Raw genomic sequence first — 21,580 nt, 5'->3', positions numbered from 1 at the left:
AATTTAATACAACAATTGGCCTAAATTGTAATTGCGTGTATTTGGTCTTATTTTGGGTTTTTAATCAACACAAATATAAATTCTCCTGCTAATACCTGCCGGTGGTGGATGGACAAGTAGAAGTACTTCCTGTTGTTACTGCTTGTTACATTAAAGCTATAATTAACAATGTCTTTGTAAAAGGTTGTTGCTACTGTAGAAAATACCTACTTATTACGTGTACAACCCACTGAATATCAAGGAGTATTTGAAGTACAGGCTAAATATTGAAACCCACAGTGGTTTAGAAACATTTTATATTGGAAATAATTCCGTAGCTCGTGAAAGATTGAAGTAATTAAATTTATTTTTATTTACATGGATTCGCAGTTAGACCACCCACAATTTTTTTTTAAAAATGAACTAGTATTTTTTACAATAACTTTTTAAACTGCTTTACCATCAAAAGTTTAAAAATATTTATGTAGGGTAGAAGGAGGGCCATACGCCACTTTTTTTTGTGGTGATCTCAAATTAAAACCACAATACATTTTCTTAATTTTTTTTTAATTTTTTGTTTCGGATACTTAGATATGTTGGCTTTAGTTTTTATCATTTCAATCTTGCCTATCTCATCTTAATATACATATTTTTTTAACATTTCTAGACTGACCAAAAACGGCGAAACCACCCCACCCCACGCCAAAGGGGTGGGGCAGATTTGTCATTTGTAAAATAAAATAAAAAAATATAAATGAATTTTACTGTTTTATTCCTTAATTCACAAATGAAAGTATGATAAAGGTGTTTATTGTTTATTTCAGATAACTTAACAAAAAATTAAAGAAATTGTGACTGAATTTTTCTATATTTTATCAACATTTTGCTCTACATCAAATGGATTCCTTGTATCTGGCGCATGTGCCCCAGGGGGAGATATGATGTTTAATATAAATTTTCTTCGTACTTCAAATTAAATGGCCGAAAAAACTATTGTCACTTATTGTTCACTATTACTGATCTACCACCAAACCAATATCTTTTTTGTATCACAAAAACTAAAGAAGTTAGCACAAAAAATTCACACGCTGAAATATTTTCAAAGCTTGTTGAAAACCCATTAATAGCGTCTGCCTCACATCATATAAAAATTAAACTTTCCAACTTTCAGGGATGATAAATAATCGATAAACGAAAACATAACTTGATAATGTAACAAAATACATTACTCGGTTTTTCAGTTATTCGGTGTTGGCAGATGTGCCCCTATGGCGATTGATCCCCCTTCTACCCTACCTTCGAATCTCTAATAACAAATAATCTATAAAGAATTATGATGCCATATAAAAACGTCGAGACACCCATTGTTAGGATCGTCCCTTTTAGACTGTAAAGAAGAATAAGAAAAAGTACCAATAATTACCTCCTCTGTATTCTCATACTCAAAAAGTAGCATTAGAAGAACGAAAAAGTACCATTAGTTCTCCCTATGTAGATAGGTTTAATAATTTATAATATTAAAAAAGTACCATTAGGAGAAAAAGTAACTTTTCATTCTTGAGCACCACCCATCAAGTTTGAATTTACAAACCTGTATTGATATTTAAAAAAAAGTACCAAATTGTTTATCCGGATTTGTCTACAAGATATTTGAGTTTTTTATACAAAAAATATTTGTATATTTGCAGGAACCAATGTTTAAAACATTATCAAAATTGTCTTGATAATTTCAAACAAAATGTGTTTCCCGTTTTTACCCATTCTTGGAACTTTTTTCAACCCAATGAAATTATAAAAATTTTATTAAAATATTCATATGTCTATACAGAAAACCATTAATTTATGAAAAAGGTATCAAAAATAAACACAATTTTTACTCTTAAAGGGTTCGATTTATTAATAATTAAATAATACGTTTTGAAATTTAATTTTATGTTGGTACCAAAAAAAAAGTTTTTACCCATTTTCTCCCCTAAAAAGTTCGTATTACCAAACAACTGTCTGCTAATTTTTTAAGTAGATAAAAAATGTGTATTAAATCAATTGTTTCGTGTGGTACCGTGAAATAACACCCAAATGAAATAACTCCCCACGAAAAAATTAAATAACACCCAAGAAATTTTTCATACAACTTAGGACTTATTTCATAATGAAACAACTCCTAACGCATAAGGAGTTATTTCATAATTTTTTGTTGGGAGTTATTTCATAATGCAATAACTCCCAATGAAACAACTCCCAATGAAATTTTTGTTGGGTTTTATTTCATTTTATTTTGGGAATTAGGAGTTATTTCACTGTATTGGGAGTTATTTAAATTTGTGGGGTTCTACTTTGCAAAATCAGAACCCATAAATATCAAAAACTGGCTTCACTCAGAAAAGTTTTTTGCATTGCCGGCCTTCGGCCGAGCGCAAAGGTTTTCTCCTCTGGGGTGTATCAAAAACCAGATTCGCTCAGAAAAGATTATTTTTACATCGTCAGCCTTTGTCAGGTTGCAACGATTTCTTAATCTGGTGCGAAATGAAAATCGGCTTTCTGAAATATTGTAAAACCTATCTACAATGAAAGAAATCTTTTCTGAGCGAAGCCAGATTTTGATACACCCCGGAGGAGAAAACCTTAGCGCACGGCCGAAGGCCGGCAATGCAAAAAACTTTTCTGAGCGAAGCCAGTTTTTGTTACACCCCAGAGGAGAAAACCTTAGCGACCGGCCGAAGGCAATGCAAAACAAATTTTGTGCTACGCTATAGGCCCGCAATGCAAAAAATGTTTGGTAAGCGAAGAATAATTTCACTTTTGCAGATTGGGAATTATTTCATTTCTATTGGGAGTTATTTCGCTTTTTTGGGACCAATCTTTTTAAAATTATGAAACCGCCGATTATTGGGAGTAATTTCATTTTACCCTTTGGCTATTTCATTTTTCAAGTTTGGGAATTATTTAATTTTTGATGACAATTATTTCATTGGGAGATATTTCAATTGGGAGCTATTTTACGGTACCGTTTCGTATGTAGATAGTATCTACTAGATACCTCAACTGGTCATCCAGAACTTTCGGCAACTTACGGCCACAACAAAATTCAGTAAACCACCTTTTTACCATTGAAATTGATGATACAGAGTAAGGAGTGAGTTCGAAAAAATCTTAACATACATAAATGCTAAAAAAAATTAAACCACTAAACATATGTTTTGATTTTTTAACAATTTACAAAAAATATTTAGGGTACTCATTTAAACGCTTAAGTTTCCCATTTGTGCAAATGTGCAAGTTTGCGCAATGTGTTTCATGAACCCAACTTTTCAATTGCAAGTTTCTAGAGAAAATTTATATTTCATAAAAATATCAAATAAAAATAAATTCAACAAAAGCTTTAACAATTTTTTTTTTTCAAATTGTATAAATTTTAATTATAAAATTGTTAAATGAAAGTTAAATCTTAGGAACTAACGATGGTATACATATTTTGAAAGATTTTGTTTATATTCTAGCTGTTGGTTAATGCTTTCATATACAGTGCCATTCAATCCAATCATTCTGTTCCAAAGTTACACAATTTTCACATGCACAAAATATTAATATTTTATTTGATTTTTATTTCTTATAAATAAAAGTAAACAAAAGCAGCTGATTCATCAAATGCACAATAAATTCAAGTTTGCGAGCCTAAATTGTTGTGCAAACGAATTTCCATACATTTTTTTACAGTTCATTTGCGAGAGTGTAAAAATGCACAGATTGCACTGATTACGAGGCATTTAAAGCGTTTACATGAGGACCCATATTATTTTTATAGTTTTAATCAATAGTGATGAATTTATGATCCTTTTCTGGGAATCCTTTCATTAAGCTTTTTATAGTGCTTTCTGCCACATTAAGAAGTCTTATGAATGGAAGCATCCTTTGTAACAAATGTTTGGCTTCCTTTGCCGCAACTGCATACTGCTTGCCATGCGAAGAACTTTTTGGGAAAATTGTCTGCTTCTGGGTCCTAAACTCTTCTACAACATTCCCTTGAAAATTTTCCAGAACATACGTTTCGTCATCTATTATGCTAACTGCTGCATAATAGATGACGAAACGTATTTTTTTTATAAAATTTGACTTCAATTTCCGTGCTCTTGTATGTTTTTAAACTTAAATTTTTGTTTGTGCTTAAAAATCATGTCCCACAGTGCTGTGGTTTCTATTTTCTCTTTTTTCTAATTTATTTTTATGCTTTTTTTTCAAAAGGTTTGCGGTTAAAGTTGAGCATTACGTGTTTTACTATTATTTGTTATATATTTTTTTCAAATGCGGTTTTATTTGTAAAAAGAAAATTGTAACACAAAAGCAACAAATAACCACTGCATTGTACGTTATTATTTAAACTTACAAAAAAAAAAACACACAATATTTATTTAAATATTGCGAACAGTACATTGAAGCTTAGGTTATTTGGTTATTTTGTTATTTATATTTAACTATGAAAAAAATATTTAAATAACAAATTTATATATATGTATATACAATACTGCAAAGTATTCTATTAGGGAGAAAACCGAATTTTTCAACAAGGCATCGGAGCTTACCAGTTAAACATTTGTTAAATCTTGGTATACTGGTTCTTTATAATCATAAATTCGCTTTGGTTTGTCTATTATCGAGGTTTAAAGTTCAATTTTTATATAATAATAGTGCAAAATTGTTTAGTTTCAATTTTAATCCTTAGTTTCTAAAAATCCTTTTTTTAACACAGGATATTCAACCAAAAATTAGTCCTTGAACAAAGCATATCTCAAAATAATTATCTTCCATTTTCTAAAGATTTTTCTCAAATATAACCCATTGTATGGTTAACAACACCATAAGCGTAGCTAGACTATTATTGCGCCCCCTGTTGTGAGTTAGTGGAACTATTTTTAGGAATTCAAAAAACATCAATTGTATTAATTTTAAATGCAGAATCCATTGGTGAAATCATATTTGCAGTATATTCAACCGTTTTTGCTATACAGAAAAATGTGCTCAAAATCCGCGTCTTTAGATGTGTCGAACCACCACAAGGAGTGAACATTTTTTTATTTTTATTTACGCAAAAACCTTCAGAAAAATGATGATACCCGCAAATCAAATTTTTTTAATTTAACTCTAATCAGGAACGATTTTCAAATTAAGCAGTTTTTTTCAATTCAATTCTTTATTTATAAAACTATTTGTACAAAGGCGTATATATATGCCTTTGTACAAATAATTTTATAAATAAAGAATTGAATTGAAAAAAACTGCTAAATTTGAAAATCGTTCCTGAAGCATTGCACTGCGTAACCATTGTTTTATTCTACGCATAGATAAGAAACTTCTTTCGCAACTAGCAGAACTAATATTAATGCCTCTATGATAAGAATGTTTGCGCTGATTTTACTCCATTATTTTAGCTTATAAAAACCAAACATTATATGTGCTCCGTTGTACGATTGGCATTGGAATATTTTTTAACTTTTTGGGTTCCAAAAACCCCATAATTAATATTCTAGGGCACAGGAATCTCTTAACGGAACAATCTACAAATCCAAAAAAATCTTTCTGCGACTTTCCAAATTTTTATCTGGGGTGGGCAGATGCGAAACTGTCCACTGCAAAAGTGGAAAGTTAGCCACGAACAGTACATCAATTTAAGTTTGACAGAAATTCAAATAAAGTAGCGTGAAGTTAAAAAAACATATCAAAAAATGTTACGGAATTGATTTCGATGCAGATACAATTAAACGCTGTTTTAAACAATCTGGACTTCATATCATTTTGCGATCATTACACATGAAAGACTTAAGACTGCAAATTACGAGGAATTTTAATTAATATGAGCATAAAAGCAATTTAAACAAGTTTCCGGAAAATCATGGATTGTATAGCGAAAAACAAGGAGAATGTTTCCATCAAGATTTAAAAGATATATAAATACATATAATGTTAGATTACGGTTGGAGTATCACACTGGAGTGGACTAACAACCTAACAACAACACAGACAATCTATAATAGGATATTCTATCCTGTAAAATGTTTATTTTCATTTTTGACCCCTGCAATATCTCGAAAACTACACGTAGCTTTGAAAAATGAATCAGGTTATCGAATATACTTAAAATCAGATTTAGTTTTGACGGCACCAAAATCATGGTAGGCCCATGCAATATCCTATTTTTATGAAAAAAAATAAAAAAAAATATCGGGATATCGTTCTTATACGTATATACCCCTATGATAATAATTTTTCCCAAATTGGAACTTTTAAAAATTTGTATGGGCACTGCTACATTCAATATATATGTGATATTTGGATCACCAGATCCATTGTAATGGATCACGCAAAATTAGGTTATTCTGCGATTTGAATCGCGATCCATCAATACTGCATGATACACGTTCAATAAATATCGCGATACTGGATCGCGGTCAATATATAATGAACGTGTAGCAGTGGCATATGACTTGAAATGTTGTATGTAGGTACCTCACACGATGTGTAAATTCACTAAGAAGGGATTTTTGGAAATTCGAATATCAAGGGGGTAAAAATGTGTAAAATCGGCACCTCCAAAACTAATAAAGATAGCACTAAAAGTGGAACTTAATCTAAATTTATGCAAAAAACAAGTAAGAGATCTATATTCGGCTGTGCCGAATCTTATATACCCTTCACCAAATTATACTTTAAAATAATTTTTTTTAAATATTTTTAGGTAAACAAAAAAAATTTTTTTTTTTTTTTTTTAAAAAAATATGACAAAAAAAATCGGTTTAAAAAATATTTTTCCCGATTTTGACCTATTGTAGGTCAAACTTACTATAGCCTTATCTACATCGTTGCAATGGACTTTGAAATATCTATCATTAGATATCCATATTGTCTATATTAATGACTTAGTAATCCATATATAGATCAAAAATAGGTCAAAAATCTAGGTTGTCCCGGTTTTTTGCTCATATCTCCGTTATTTAAGGACCGATTTTGCTGATTTTAAATAGCAAACTTCTCGAAAGCATGTCTGACAGAATTATTGAAGATTTGGATCCCGAAGATATCTGGGGTCTTCAGAAAATTGATTTCAACAGACAGACATGGCTTAATCGACTCCGCTATCTATAAGGATCCAGAATATATATACTTTATAGGGTCAGAAATGAAAAATGTAGAAATTACAAACGGAATGACAAACTTATATATACCCTTCTCACGAAGGTGAAGGGTATAATAAGTGGACAGGTTTGTGGTACTTTTTGATTTTTTTGTAATTTTAAGGGGATAAAACGGGCGAAACCCAAGTTTTAGTACTTTTTTGTATCTCATATCCAAGAAAGTTAATTTAAATGGAATTGTTGTCCTTCTAAAAAAAAATTCAAATGGATTTTGGCACTTTTTTGAAATAAGGGGTCAGATGATTGCTCTTTTTGGTACTTTTTTGTATCCATTATCCCAGAAATTAAATTTAAATGGAATCTTTCTATCTTTTTTTTTACAAAATTATATTTTGTGTACATTAATATGATAGAAATATGTTTATTAGAATAAACCCCCTCGATTAATAAAGAATTTTTAGCGTAGTAGCACATGCTGGGTATCCGCTAGTTTTTGAAAAATAGAAGATGGCTTTTTGGGAGATATCCTTTAATTAAGAACTTAAGGACTTTTTAAGCTATATCCTGAATCATTTAGCTTTAATATGAGATCAAACATGATAAAATCTGACTAACAGTTCTAAAAGCATCTATTAAAAATATGAACTTTAATCCTATACAAAAACCAAAATAAGGCAAATTTCGAAATTCTGGAGAATTTTCAATATAGTATGGCCAAATATTATTGACAATTTTCGTTTCGGCATTTTTCGTTTCTTCTCAACAAATTGTAAAATTTAGCTTTAAAAGCTGGTACCAAAAGTCGGTATAAAAACAAATTTGATTTGTTTAAAACACACACCACAATTCAATTATCCAACAACAAAGTTTATTTCACTCTAGAATACAATAGTTTTTTTTTTTAGCATTGAGTTCTCTGGCAGTGTTTTATATTTATCTATTTTACATTGTACATTAGGGCATAACTTTTTAAAATTTTTTTTTCAAATATCAAAAATGCCCAATCATAGTCAAATAGACGATTGAAAGTTATTTGAAAAAATGTTATTACATTTTCGCGGTTTTCAAATAAGTTCAACCACAAAACGCGGTAAAGTTTGGAGATAATTTTTTTTATTTTGTTTTTATCCAAAAAACGCACATAGTTTAAATATATAAAGCTTGCTCGAATCTATATTTGGAATTTGAAAAAATGTTGACTTTAAAAAATCGTTTATATTCCAAAATGACGGGAAAAAAAATGTTATCGTAAATAACACAACTTTTGCCAACGCGTGGTGGTAGGTCCAAAATTTGGTTATAGCCCTATTATGCATATTTAGTTGTTGTTTGAGTTTTTTGTTTATATTTGAACAAATTTTCAAAATTTATAAAATAATTTGTTGCTGTTATATGTACAGTGCCGAACTTAAGTATTGGCACAGGATGCTCATTTTACTTTAAGGACTATTTAAAGGCCGTATTGTAGAGATTTTTAATAAAAAAATATATTTACCAGATAGACTAATGAATTTCCTGCAAAATATAAACAACTTCATTTCAACAATTTAATACCACTATTTATTAATAACAAAACTACATAAAAATACTTAATTTCAATGAACAAAATTATTGGCACACTTCATTAAAAGCTAAAAAAACATTTCATTTAGGAAGCAATATTGCAAAATTTAATATATAGTTGCAAGTGATTTTTGCTTTATAACTGCCTCGAGTAGCTTAGGCATGAATCTACCAACTTGTTTGTGATATCTAACCCAATACTTTGCCATTATTCAACTAATGCCTTTTTCACTCGCTTATCTAGCTCTTCCCACAGATGCTCTATTGGGTTGAGATCCGGAGATTGTTGAGGGTGTGGTAGGACATGCGAAATATTGTATGAAAGCAACATACGTCCAGTATAGGCCGAATGTTTGGGATCATTGTCATGTTGAAAAGTGAAAGAAAATGGTAAATTTAACTTTTCTGTACTTTTCTTGAGGTGTATCCGTATATTTCACTTTGTCCATTATTTCGTCAATGAACACCAGCTCTACAACCCCTGAAGCGGACACACAATTACCTCTCCAGCACCATGTTTTACTATTGAAGCAATATTTTGTTTTTCCAGCTCTTTATTGGTTTTTTTTCTATACCGTTTGACGGCCATCAGAGCGAAAAATATTAAATTTGTTTGCATCAGAGAATAGCACTTGGTGCTAAAAATCATGTGGCTTACGTAAATTCCTAAACGGCATATTCTAAACGCTTCTTTTGGTTCACAGATGAAATAAATGGTTTCCGCCTAGCAATACGACAACTATAGTTTGTCTTCTGGAGCACTCTTCTGGCTATTGCTGCGTGAACTTCTTTCCCAAACTCTTCCTTAATCTCTACAGCAACCTGTGTTGAAGATATTTTTGGACATAACTTGACCTTTTTGAATATATGGCTGTATTTACGCTCACTTAAGAATCTAGGACGACCTGTATGTTTAGCACTTTCAAGTGTTGATGTTGCCTTAAAACGTTGCACGATACTCCAAATTGTAAAACGGCTTCTTTCCATAATCTCTACAATCTCAGCATATGATTTTCCTTGATTGTGCAAGTGAAGTATGATTTTGCGCTCAGATTCTGTTGTTTCATTTTATTTGATAGCCATTTTCAGCAAAATTGATAATTATTGTGCTCATTTTTTACAAATTGACATTAACAGTTAAATAAAAGAAGATAAAATCGCATTTTCAAAGAAAAAAAGTGGATAGATCGATCAAATTTGAAGAATCTGGTTAAGTGTGCCAATAGTTTTGTTCTACGGAATTGTGGAATTTTTCGTCTTTTTATTATTTTTAAATAATATTGCAAAATTGTTGAAATGAAGTTGGTGGTATTTTGTAGGAAATTCATCAATCTATCTGATAAATATATATTTTTATTAAAAATGTCAACAATATGGCCTTTAAATCGACCTTATAGAACAATGATCATCCTGTGCCAATACTTAAGTTCGGCACTGTATTTGTATGTGATTTTGTCTGATTTAGCATATAATTGTTTATGGTTGTGTTTAATACAATTTGTGTTGCAGATTTTTAGGAGGTTGGGTCGCAAGTTTATAATTTGTAATACAAATAATAAATTAGAGTGCAAAAAATGCAAATAAATAGATTTGTTGAGGTTATTCTGTTAAACAAACTGTATTGTATGATGGATATTTTTATTATGATGTGGAGAAGAATAGAAGCGTTTTGTTTTAATAGTTGTGTTGTATGTAAAACTTCAACAATGATTTACATATGGGCAATTCCATGAGAATCGCTACCACGACTGAAAACACAAAAACCCTTGAAACTTTTTTTCAAGATGATTTGAATAGAAGAAAATAATAAAATGTTACTATGTGAAAATATTTAGATCATAATACAACATTTTAAAGACAAAAATAATAGGTTAAACTGATTATATTTATTTTTTAATGTTCTAGGCTAAAATTGCGGCGAAAACTAGGCTCCCAATTAGCTTGTAGTATGAAATGAATTTGACTCTGATTGTTTTTTTGCTATTGTCAAATTGTTTATTGAAACCGAATGTATATTTTCTATTAATTTGTTTAGTTTTTGTATACATACATATATTTACAGAATATATATTATTTTATTATAAGAAAAAAATCTGTCACGTACGGTATGTCACGTGCGATATTAAATTGTATTTATTGTAAAATCATCCATACATTGTTTTTATTTAAATATGACGGATTGTAAAGGAAAAATAGTTCGTTTAGTGTAAGAAATTAAAAGAAGATATAGCGCCTCTTACGATTCGAATATTTTCTCATATTTCTACATGATCTTCAAAATAAGTTCCGTTTTATGTCACGTACGATATACCCTTATTTCGCTCAATATTTTGGACAACAATATTTCGAAAGAACCTTTTATTATTTTAAAATATAGTACCCTCTGAATGGAACATAAAGACCATATTATTTTTCAGATACTCTTATTTTTGCAAAATCTATTCCACCCAATGGGCGTACAAATGTCATGTACGATGATATGGAATTGCTACGTTTATACGCACTTAAAAATATTGTAATTAGAAAAACTTGCCGTATAAACAGTGAATTAATTTTTTATTTGCAAATAGCTAACTCACGAAAACAATTCCTGATTAAGTGTTTAAATAAGATTTTAAACATTGCCATATTTTTTAATGGTTTTAGTTTTTCTTTCGTTTTTTTTTAGATATTTCATTGCATTAATTGGATTGCAAGACAATCAAGAATTTTTAACTCTTTCATTTTTGCATTTAAAAAAATAAAAAATTTTCCGTAACCAAAGTGACATATAAACAGAGCGTTAGTTAATTGCAAATTATTTTTATTTGAGAATAGGCTACGTATAAACGTAGTCATAGACAGTAATTGTTATTAATGTCTGACCAGTTGGCTGACTCCAATTTACTTATTTATTTTTTTGGTCACTTGACACGTATGCGCTCTTTGTAGTGTAGAGAGAAGTCAAGACCTTACTTTATATTGACCTCCTGCATGTTCTTGTTAAAATAACTAGTCACGTAGCTAGTTATGTAACTAGTTACCACATCACTAGTGTCCTAAAACAGCTGGGATGGAAAGAAAGAAAAGTTTCTTTTTTCAAACATTGTGAGATACAATAAAAAAATACTTGGCAGTACATTCACAGGAATTAGATTTTTGTCTCTCAGTTACCTATCAAGTTATCATCTATGGCATTCAAGGTCTTTATGAAAAATAAGTCTATTTTTCACCGTCTGTATTTCACTCACATCCAAAATATATAACCGAAATTAAAGAAATTCACTTAGCATATTTACAATTATTTTAAGTATTTTTTTTTATTGAAAACCAACAAAATTAGTTTAGTAGAAAAAAACTTTTAAATACCTCTTGGAAATCCTCAACCTCTTTTTCTAAAAAATGTCTATATTTTTCATCTTTACTTTTTTGAATTTAAATCTTAAAACTACAATTTTTGGCATATAAAAAGAACAGAAAAATAGTTTCTTTATTTCATTGCAGAAGATGTGCAAAAATGACTGGAGGCAGTAGAAGGCGGCAGTAGAAGTTACAAAAATAGAATCCATTAGACAGCTATTGGATTTTATAAAGAGTTTTTTTTTCTTTGTTAAAAAAAGTATACAACATAGAACAAATAATCTTTGTTGTGCCTATTTTATTGTTTTCTATCCTTTTTTACAAAGCAAACACTAATAGTGCACATGTATGTAGATTTGTGTATAATTTGAATGTTAGCAAAATAAGGGCAATATTATAAATTATCTATTTTAAATGTAAATATCTATTGTCAGAAACAATCCTTATTATTTAAAGATTCGAGTACTGGATCACAATAGCAATATTGAAAAAATTCAATTAAAAATAGTTTTCGTATTTTTTTAAACCAAAGATGTTTAAATATAAACATTTTGTGACATTGATAACAAATTATTCTGTCGATTCTTATAAATGATAGAATGAAGACTAAAAATCCAAATTTCATTGGTTGTAGTTATTAAGGATTATAGTAAGGAGCTATTTGAAATGAAATAACCAGACAATTTTGTTTTAGGTCACAAACTTGTTAAAATTATTTCTTAATAAAACATTTCGTTGCCAATTTTGTAATATTAAATTTCGGCTTGTTTTCATTTGTGAATAATTTACGTGTTTGTAATTTTAAATTTCCTTTAATATCAGCGCGAGTATTTTACAAATGTTAAGAAGATACATTTTTATTGGCATCTGTATTTTCTATCGACCAACCTACTGTATAATAATGTTCCATATGACAACAAACTACACAGCGTATGATTATTATTTAATTAATAAATATTAAGTATACGACGAAATTATTAGACAATTTATATAAAAATTAAACTTACGGTTTTATAATTTTATTAAGTTAAATCCCAGCCATTAACGTATTACTATAATATTTTCAATTAAAAATTCTGTAGTAAAATTATCTGAAAATAAAAATATAAACAATTAAAATGAAATAAAAAACATACAATACAAAAATAAAACATAATATACTATATTAAAATGAGCTAAATTAAATATGTATAACAAATACCATAAATACAGTCAGATAAAATCTAAATAAACTTATGTTCTTACATAAGTAACTGAGCCACAATTCAGACATTCACACCCTACAATTTATTTTCGACTCACCCTAATAACTAAACACACATGATGAAAAACATAAGATAAAACAAAACTAATCTATTGGAATTTGTTTTCTTTCGCCCCAAAATAACATTAAAAAATAATCATAGTAATTATAAATATTGCAGCAACGCAAATATTTGGCACAAAATACATAATACCAGACAGTGATACACAGGACATTAGTGGAATATTCAATTAACTTGAAATTTAAGCCGTTTAAAAGCAAATGAACCCAACAAGTAAAGCAGATAATATAGCTTAAGTCTATATAGACAAACTGCTAACTAAAATTCAAAGAAACACACAACAAAATAATCACTGTAATCACACAAAAGTCCATTAATGTAATTGTTTGCAGACCAGTCAATAATGTAAGAATTGATGTTTAAATATGGCAAATACAATAACAAAGCATTCACTACACAAACAAGACCCAAAACCAACAAACTGTTTGAATATTGACACTATTGTCGCACAGTGGTAGTCATTTTGGAAAACTTATTAAGAAGAAAATGATTAAAACTGAGCTATAACTCAACAAGAACAGAACTAGAACAGAACTAGAACAGAACTAGAACAGAACTAGAACAGAACTAGAACAGAACTAGAACAGAACTAGAACAGAACTAGAACAGAACTAGAACAGAACTAGAACAGAACTAGAACAGAACTAGAACAGAACTAGAACAGAACTAGAACAGAACTAGAACAGAACTAGAACAGAACTAGAACAGAACTAGAACAGAACTAGAACAGAACTAGAACAGAACTAGAACAGAACTAGAACAGAACTAGAACAGAACTAGAACAGAACTAGAACAGAACTAGAACAGAACTAGAACAGAACTAGAACAGAACTAGAACAGAACTAGAACAGAACTAGAACAGAACTAGAACAGAACTAGAACAGAACTAGAACAGAACTAGAACAGAACTAGAACAGAACTAGAACAGAACTAGAACAGAACTAGAACAGAACTAGAACAGAACTAGAACAGAACTAGAACAGAACTAGAACAGAACTAGAACAGAACAGAACTAGAACAGAACTAGAACAGAACTAGAACAGAACTAGAACAGAACTAGAACAGAACTAGAACAGAACTAGAACAGAACTAGAACAGAACTAGAACAGAACTAGGTCAGACTTATTTATTAACCATTAACTATCAATTAACCCCACTGTATGCCTTTGTTGTTTTTATTTACATTATTGTTATTATTATCCTTCTGCTAAAGACTTGATAAGAGTACTTGGAAATTTCAAGATACAACAACAAATTCTATACACACACTAATACAAACAAACCAAGAAAAAAAAAACCAATGAAATTCGCTTGAATGAAAACGAGTACTCATGCTCGTAGTAGTCATTATTTATAACATGAAAATTCATACAAAACAAACTTACTCGCACAAAATACACAATCAAGATTCATACAGACTTTTTGCTTTCCTCATCTACACTTTAAAACAAAGAATATTGTTGTCTAAAAACAAAAACCCCAAAACAACAGCGACACACAACAAATACTGACTGACACACTTAAATGTTTTATCAATGGTGGAATAGAAAAAATATAAATATGATAGCAAATATTCTCACACAGTGTGCAAGGGAAGAGAAAAGTTTAAGTAAAAACCTATTTATAATGAGTAAGTTTACGTTCCTTAAACTTTATGATTTTGAAATCTTTTGATGGTTTACGAGTATTTAACCCTATTTATTGCTCTCCGGTCTCTACAATTAAACTCTAAATTGTAGCAAGTTGCTCTAGTATGAATATCGACTTACTAAGAGTAAATTCACTGTCAATGTACCCATCAGTTAAGCAAGTAGTCAATGTATACCTTAAAGACAGTAATTGTCACAAATGTGTTATCACTTGGCTGACTCCAATTCATATATTTTGGTCATTTGACACGTATGTGCACTTTGTAGTGCAGAGAGAAGACAATTGGTTACTTTATGCATCCAAAGTAATCTAGCGTGAAGACAATTGTCACTTAAGTGTCTCTAAGTAATCTAGAGTGTAGTCACTTTAAACGTACAAACTGGTTTTATACAAATTGTGTTGATATAATTCTCATACAGTTTATTTTTATGTTTGCTTAAATATACTGATATCCCATGTAACATAGGATGAAATTAATAGTCACTTTAGTGTTTCTTAGTAACCTATGGTGAAGTCACTTCAAACTTTTTTTGTACTGCACTTTATTTTACCCACCAGAAGCGTTGATTACTTTCGATCAGCTATCAGATAATCACATTGTAATCAAAAGGGTAAATTCACCCCCTGCTTAGGACATGCACGTGTTAAAATAACTAGTCAAGTAGCTGATCTAGTAATCAGTTACAAAGCTAGTAAGGTAATTGAAGCTATGTAACCAGTATGTGAATCCAATGCGTTGCCTATTTTGAACCAGCTATTAGACAGTGCCATTGTAATCAAAAATAGACAATTGACCCCCTGCCTAGGACATGCCCGTATTAAAATGACTAGTCACGTGGCTAATGAAGTAACTAGCTCCCACCCGAAATGATGGGTAAAATCACTAGTTGGGTACTGTCTCCTAGAACTGCTGGGTATGAACATTGGTTTGGGTGTGTAAGAGAAATTGTCTTGTTTTATTGTGTAACAGTTTATTTGAGCCTAACACAACAACAACGACCACATGTATTTATACGTGTGTGTTGGTATTTATGCGTTCGTGTGTGTGTGTATTTCTGAAAGCATCAATCAAGATTTCACTCTTCACACAAAAATGGAGACAATAAATCTCAAACATCTCTGTTGCTCTGCGTGTGTATCAGCCATCTCACCCACTTGCATTGGCAAAAACAGCCTTGAATTGTCATTATGAGTAGACGAGTAAAAAATGATTACAAACAAATTGCACACTACAGTGTGACATATGAGAAATAGAGGAGAAAAATATAAAACAATTGCAGTCGATTAGTTGAAAATGTAACTCGAAATAACTGGCATACTGTAAGTCCATGTTTGGTGTATGTGTGTGTGTAATAATGCATGTGTATTTGCATGTGTATATGCATGTCATACATGTATTCTGTAGGATTACAAAGTTTAGTACTTGTTAAGGAATTAAACAATTTATAACCCAGTAAATAATATAGATGAAATGCAAATAAATAAAATAGTTCTTCAAAAAATAATAGCTGAACTAAGGGAAGGAATTTTAAATTTTCATATTACGTGTGGAAGTTTAAATTTAATGGAGTACTAGAACTAACGGCAGTTTCAGAACTCCATTTTCAAATTTTTAAAAATTTTGTTAAACAAATATCAGAATTTTTTTATCATCACATTGGGATTTATTGAGAATATAATATGGAATAAAAATATGAACAAATTATAACAATACCTCCTATAGTTTTTCCGTAACTGCGATTTAAATTTGGCGATTTTCGGGAAAAACCATTTTTTTGGGCATATTTTGGCGAATGAGACCAATTTCCTTACTGTTATGAATTTTTAGTAAAACATATTCAAAATATTATAGTCCAGATAATTTTAAATATAGTCCGAAAGTTTTACTAAAATCGGAAAACGTTAACCTTTAAATCGTGAAAGCCAAAGGTCAAATTTATCAAGATTTGGAATTTCTCATGGAATGATAGCGAAATGATATATATTTTTGGGGCGATTTTGATGAAACTTAAGAAAAATATAACACAAAGTCTAGCAGCAGAAAATTTAAAATTAACCCCTAATAGCACTTGGGATTAAAATGACCCCAAACTTCTAAAAACCATAAAAACCTTGTCAAAGTCAATGGTGCTGATCCAAATTTGATTTTTAAAGGAAACATAGTTAAAAATATTGTATTGTGTATTAGACAGTATGTAAGTTTAAAAAATTTTCACAATTTTGACCCCACAGTTTTTTAACGACAAAATATTGTGTTTATACTTGATTTATACGCATAGAACGGAAGGAGAGAGTAAAAAAGTACACCCTTTTCACACATACGGGTGATACAAAAACAAAATACATGCAATACATTCTCATGAATTAGGTTTTTGACAACAGACTTAGGTTTTTGGCTCTCAGTTTCCTATATAGTTGTTGTCTATGATTTATGCCTTAATAACGTAACTAATATTTTATTTAGAATTTTTTAAGAATAAAATTGATTTTAACCTTTAGTGTACTTTTGATTTATTAAATTTAAAGAATAACTTCAATGATTCAGTTTATTTAATTATAAACAAAAAACAAAACATTAAAACAAGCACCATTCATATTTACTGTATTTTCGTGATTTTAAAAGTTGAGTGTCATTTTAACCCCAAGTGCTATTACAGGTTAATTTTAATTTTTTGCTGCTATTATAAATACTAGACTTCAAGTTATATTTTGCTTAAGTTTCATCAAAATCAGCACAAAAATATATAACATTTCGGTATCTTTCCATGAGAAATTCCAAATATTGAAAAATTTTACCTTTGACCTTCACGGTTTAAAGAGTGGCGTTTTGCGATTTTAGTAAAACTTTCAGACTATAATATTCTGAATAGGTATATATTAACAGTAAGGAAATTAAGCTCATTCGCTTAAATATAGCCAAATAATTACCCAGTATGCAAAATGATTCGAAGTTATGTCGAAAATGAATCTTTGTTTCGTAAAATTTTATCGATATCGACTTCGATATAATGTCGAGAATGTGCGTGTTTTCCTAAGTAGAGTGCAGAGCGATAAAGAGTCGAAAATTATTTATTATTCTGATTCTAATTTTTATCGATATACTATACCTTTTTCGGTATTAAAAATATTCTAAATTGATTCGATTTCGATTAAATATATGAACAATTTCGTATACTTTATACCATCGAGCAATTTCTTCTTGAAATAATGCATATTCAATACCTTTATTGTTATCCAATAATGTTGCGTTAGATGTGTTTTCATTTTCAAATGCAATAAACTCTGCACATATTTCTGATGTTGGTGATTATGAGATTCGAATTGTCAAAAACACGTCTTTTAAGACGTCTTTGATCCATTTTTCGTGTTAAACTATATTTTTATGAATATGTTATTGATAGGATAAGAAATAAAATTTTATTTTCTCACAAATTGACAAAAGAATAATATGTATGTATATGAATTTGCCAATTTGTGCAAAAATAAAATTTGACATTAAAAAAAAAATCGAACATTATTCGCCATTTCTATAAAATATTAAAATACGATATTCTAAAAAATGTAGATTGGATAGAGTATCATAATAGATTCATATTTTCGATTTTAATTCGAAATAAGTTCGATAAAAAGAACTGACTCGAAATGTTGCATACTGGGTAGTTTTTCTCGAAAATCGCCAAATTTAAATCGCAGTTACGGAAAAACTATAGGAGGTATTGTCATACTTTTTTCATATTTATATTCCCTATTATATTCTCAATAAATCCCAAATGAGATGAACAAAAAATTCTGATATTTGTTTAAAAAAATTTTTAAAAATTTGAAAATAGAGTTTTGAAACTGCCGTTAAAAAAAATAATTTTTTTTGGTCATACCTGCGAATAGATTAACGGTATCCTACTTAGACAAAAAGTCATATACAAGTAAATATGGATATATGTTAAGTAAAAATTAGCTTTTATTTTAATATTTCTTGGAATATGGGCAATTCCATATCATCGTACGTGACATTTGTACGCCTATAGAGTGGAATAGATTTTGCAAAAATAAGAGTATCTGAAAAATAATTTGGTCTTTATGTTCCATTCATAGGGTACTATATTTTAAAATAATAAAAAGTTCTTTAGATAGATTGTTGTCCAAAATATTGAACGAAATAAGGGTATATCGTACGTGACATAAAACGGAACTCATTTTGAGGTACATGTAGAAATATGCGAAAATATTCGAATTGTGAGAGGCTCTATGTTTTCTTTTAATTTCTTACACAAAACGAAATATTTTTCATTTACAATTTGTCATATTTAAATAAAAACAATGTATGGATGATTCTAAAATAAATAAAATTTAATATCGTACGTGACATACCGTACGTGAGAGATTTTTGTTGTAATAAAACAATATATATTCTGTAAATATACATATGTTTACAAAAACTAAAAAAGTGAATAGAAAATATACATTCAGTTTCAATAAACAATTTGACAATAGCAAAAAAACAATCAGAGTCAAATTCATTTCATACTACAAGCTAATTGGGAGCCTAGTTTTCGCCGCAATTTAAGCCTAAAACACACCTAAAACATTAAAAATTTAAATATAATCAGTTTAAGGTATTATTTTTATCTTGAAAATGTTGTAATATGATCTAAATACTTTCACATAGTAACATTTTATTATTTTCTTCTATTCAACACATCTTGAAAAAAATGTTCAAGGGTTTTTGTTTTTTCAGTAGTGGTAGCGATTCTCGTGGAATTGTCCATATGTTAGTTTTGTTCCTTCAATTCTTGTTCTAGTGGCCTGGGGAATTTTTAATAACTTTAACATTTTGTAACCAATTTTAGTATTTTATAGACTTCAGAGTTACCTAAAAATTTTTCAGGATGATTTTTTTATCATAATTCACCAAACTGGGAGGTGAGACTGCCCAAAATGGTACATATATACTCGTACATAAAATTCAAAGTTCTTTCCTAATCTCAAAAACCAATAGAACTATTTACATACATATGGTACATAGTAGGCTATTCAATCGATTAACCGTTAATCGGTTAACCGATTAATTTTGGACGGTTAACTGTTCGAATAATTTAAAATTTACGATTTTCAAATAACAAATAAACCGATTAATTTGTGTCGATTAACCGATTAACCGAAATTCCTTTTTTTTGCACTTTAAACAAATTTTTGTATTTATTTTTCCATTTCAATTCAAATACAAATTTCAAATTAAAATTAATATTTTTGAACATCCAATAAACATGATTAGTGAGTATGTATGTATAACAACTGACATATTTAATTTACATGTATTTGAAACTTTGTTTGTATTTACATGTATAAACGAAACTTTTTTTTGAATTGAGTCTTTAATCATAACTAAACGAAACTATTAAATTAATCAAAATCTAGAACAATCCAAAAAGGAATATTCTTTATCATGCTTTTTATTTCTCCAACATATACAATCTGCGATATAGTTTTTTTCCAAGAAAAGTTTTATTAAATTTAAAGAAAAAAATCGTTTAAATTATAATCTTTTTATAAAAAAATTATTTCAGAAGATCTCACTAAAACCCTAAAAAACTCACACATCGCTCATTTGCTGCAACAACGTCATAATATAAAAAAAAGTTGTTTCGAGAAAAATGTCTTTGAATATTTTATGACATTTTACTATTTCTTAAACAACTCATGCGATTTCAGAAATATAAATAATAGATGTTAATCTGTATTTAACCCAAATTTTTATTTATCAAATATACGAGAAAACATGAATTTTAATCTTGACGTGACAACAAAAAAACACTCTCACACAAAAAATAATTGATTTTTTTGAAAACTAATGAAACTATATAAAAGATTATAGAACAGCGCATATTTTATATTACTCAGTTCATAAAACACGAATTTTGAGTTATGACGTTGTTGCAGCAAATAGGCGATATGTTTACAGAAATGATCTCAAATACCTTATTAGCTGTTTTTTATGTTTTTGTACACAAAATTCGTTGTTGTATTTTCAATTTAAAATGAAAATTGAAATTATTCGGTTAATCGAATAATTTTAAATTAACCGATTATTAACCGATTAAATCTAAACCTCGATTAATTATTTGCTCGATTAACCGATTAAACCAGAAACCCGATTAATTGAATACCCTAGTACATAGGTATGTATGTATGTATGTAGAGAGATATGAAAAGAAAATTGAATATTTATTATAAATGTTTGTTTTATATTAAAATAAAAAAATATTACTGTACGGTTAAACTGCAAAGAAAATATTGTGTTAAAATAAATTAAAAATAATATTTGCTTAAACGAAAAAAAATTCTATTCAATTTATTTTCAATGTAATAAATTGTTTTTATAAAATTGACAAGTTAAGAGAAAGAACCTCAACGAAAACCTCATTTCACTTTGGTTATTTTTCTTTTCTATTACAATTTACAATTGTGCTTTAAGAAAAATTCCATTTTTTTTTTCTTTTCATAAATAAAATTCTAAAAACAAATTTTCTTTGCTTTGACATAAGAAAAAGATTCTTGTACTTTATCTACGACACTTTTAAAAATAAACACAAAACAACAAAA

General features: G+C 29.1%; 1 protein-coding gene across 1 annotated transcript in view; it reads right to left on the bottom strand.

The window, feature by feature from the left end:
• The window catches only part of LOC135963741 (patj homolog), a 180,912-nt gene that overhangs the window by 67,679 nt on the left and 91,653 nt on the right, over nt 1-21,580 (bottom strand). The window contains exon 2 of the mRNA XM_065515708.1: nt 13,013-13,096. The gene's annotated coding sequence lies outside the window, so the exon portion shown is untranslated. The remainder of the gene's footprint in view (nt 1-13,012; nt 13,097-21,580) is intronic.

Source organism: Calliphora vicina, chromosome 1 (assembly GCF_958450345.1).
Source record: "Calliphora vicina chromosome 1, idCalVici1.1, whole genome shotgun sequence".
Lineage (NCBI taxonomy): Eukaryota > Metazoa > Arthropoda > Insecta > Diptera > Calliphoridae > Calliphora > Calliphora vicina.
The sequence above is the reverse complement of the archived record's forward strand: the minus strand, read 5'-3'. Positions and strand labels throughout refer to the sequence as shown.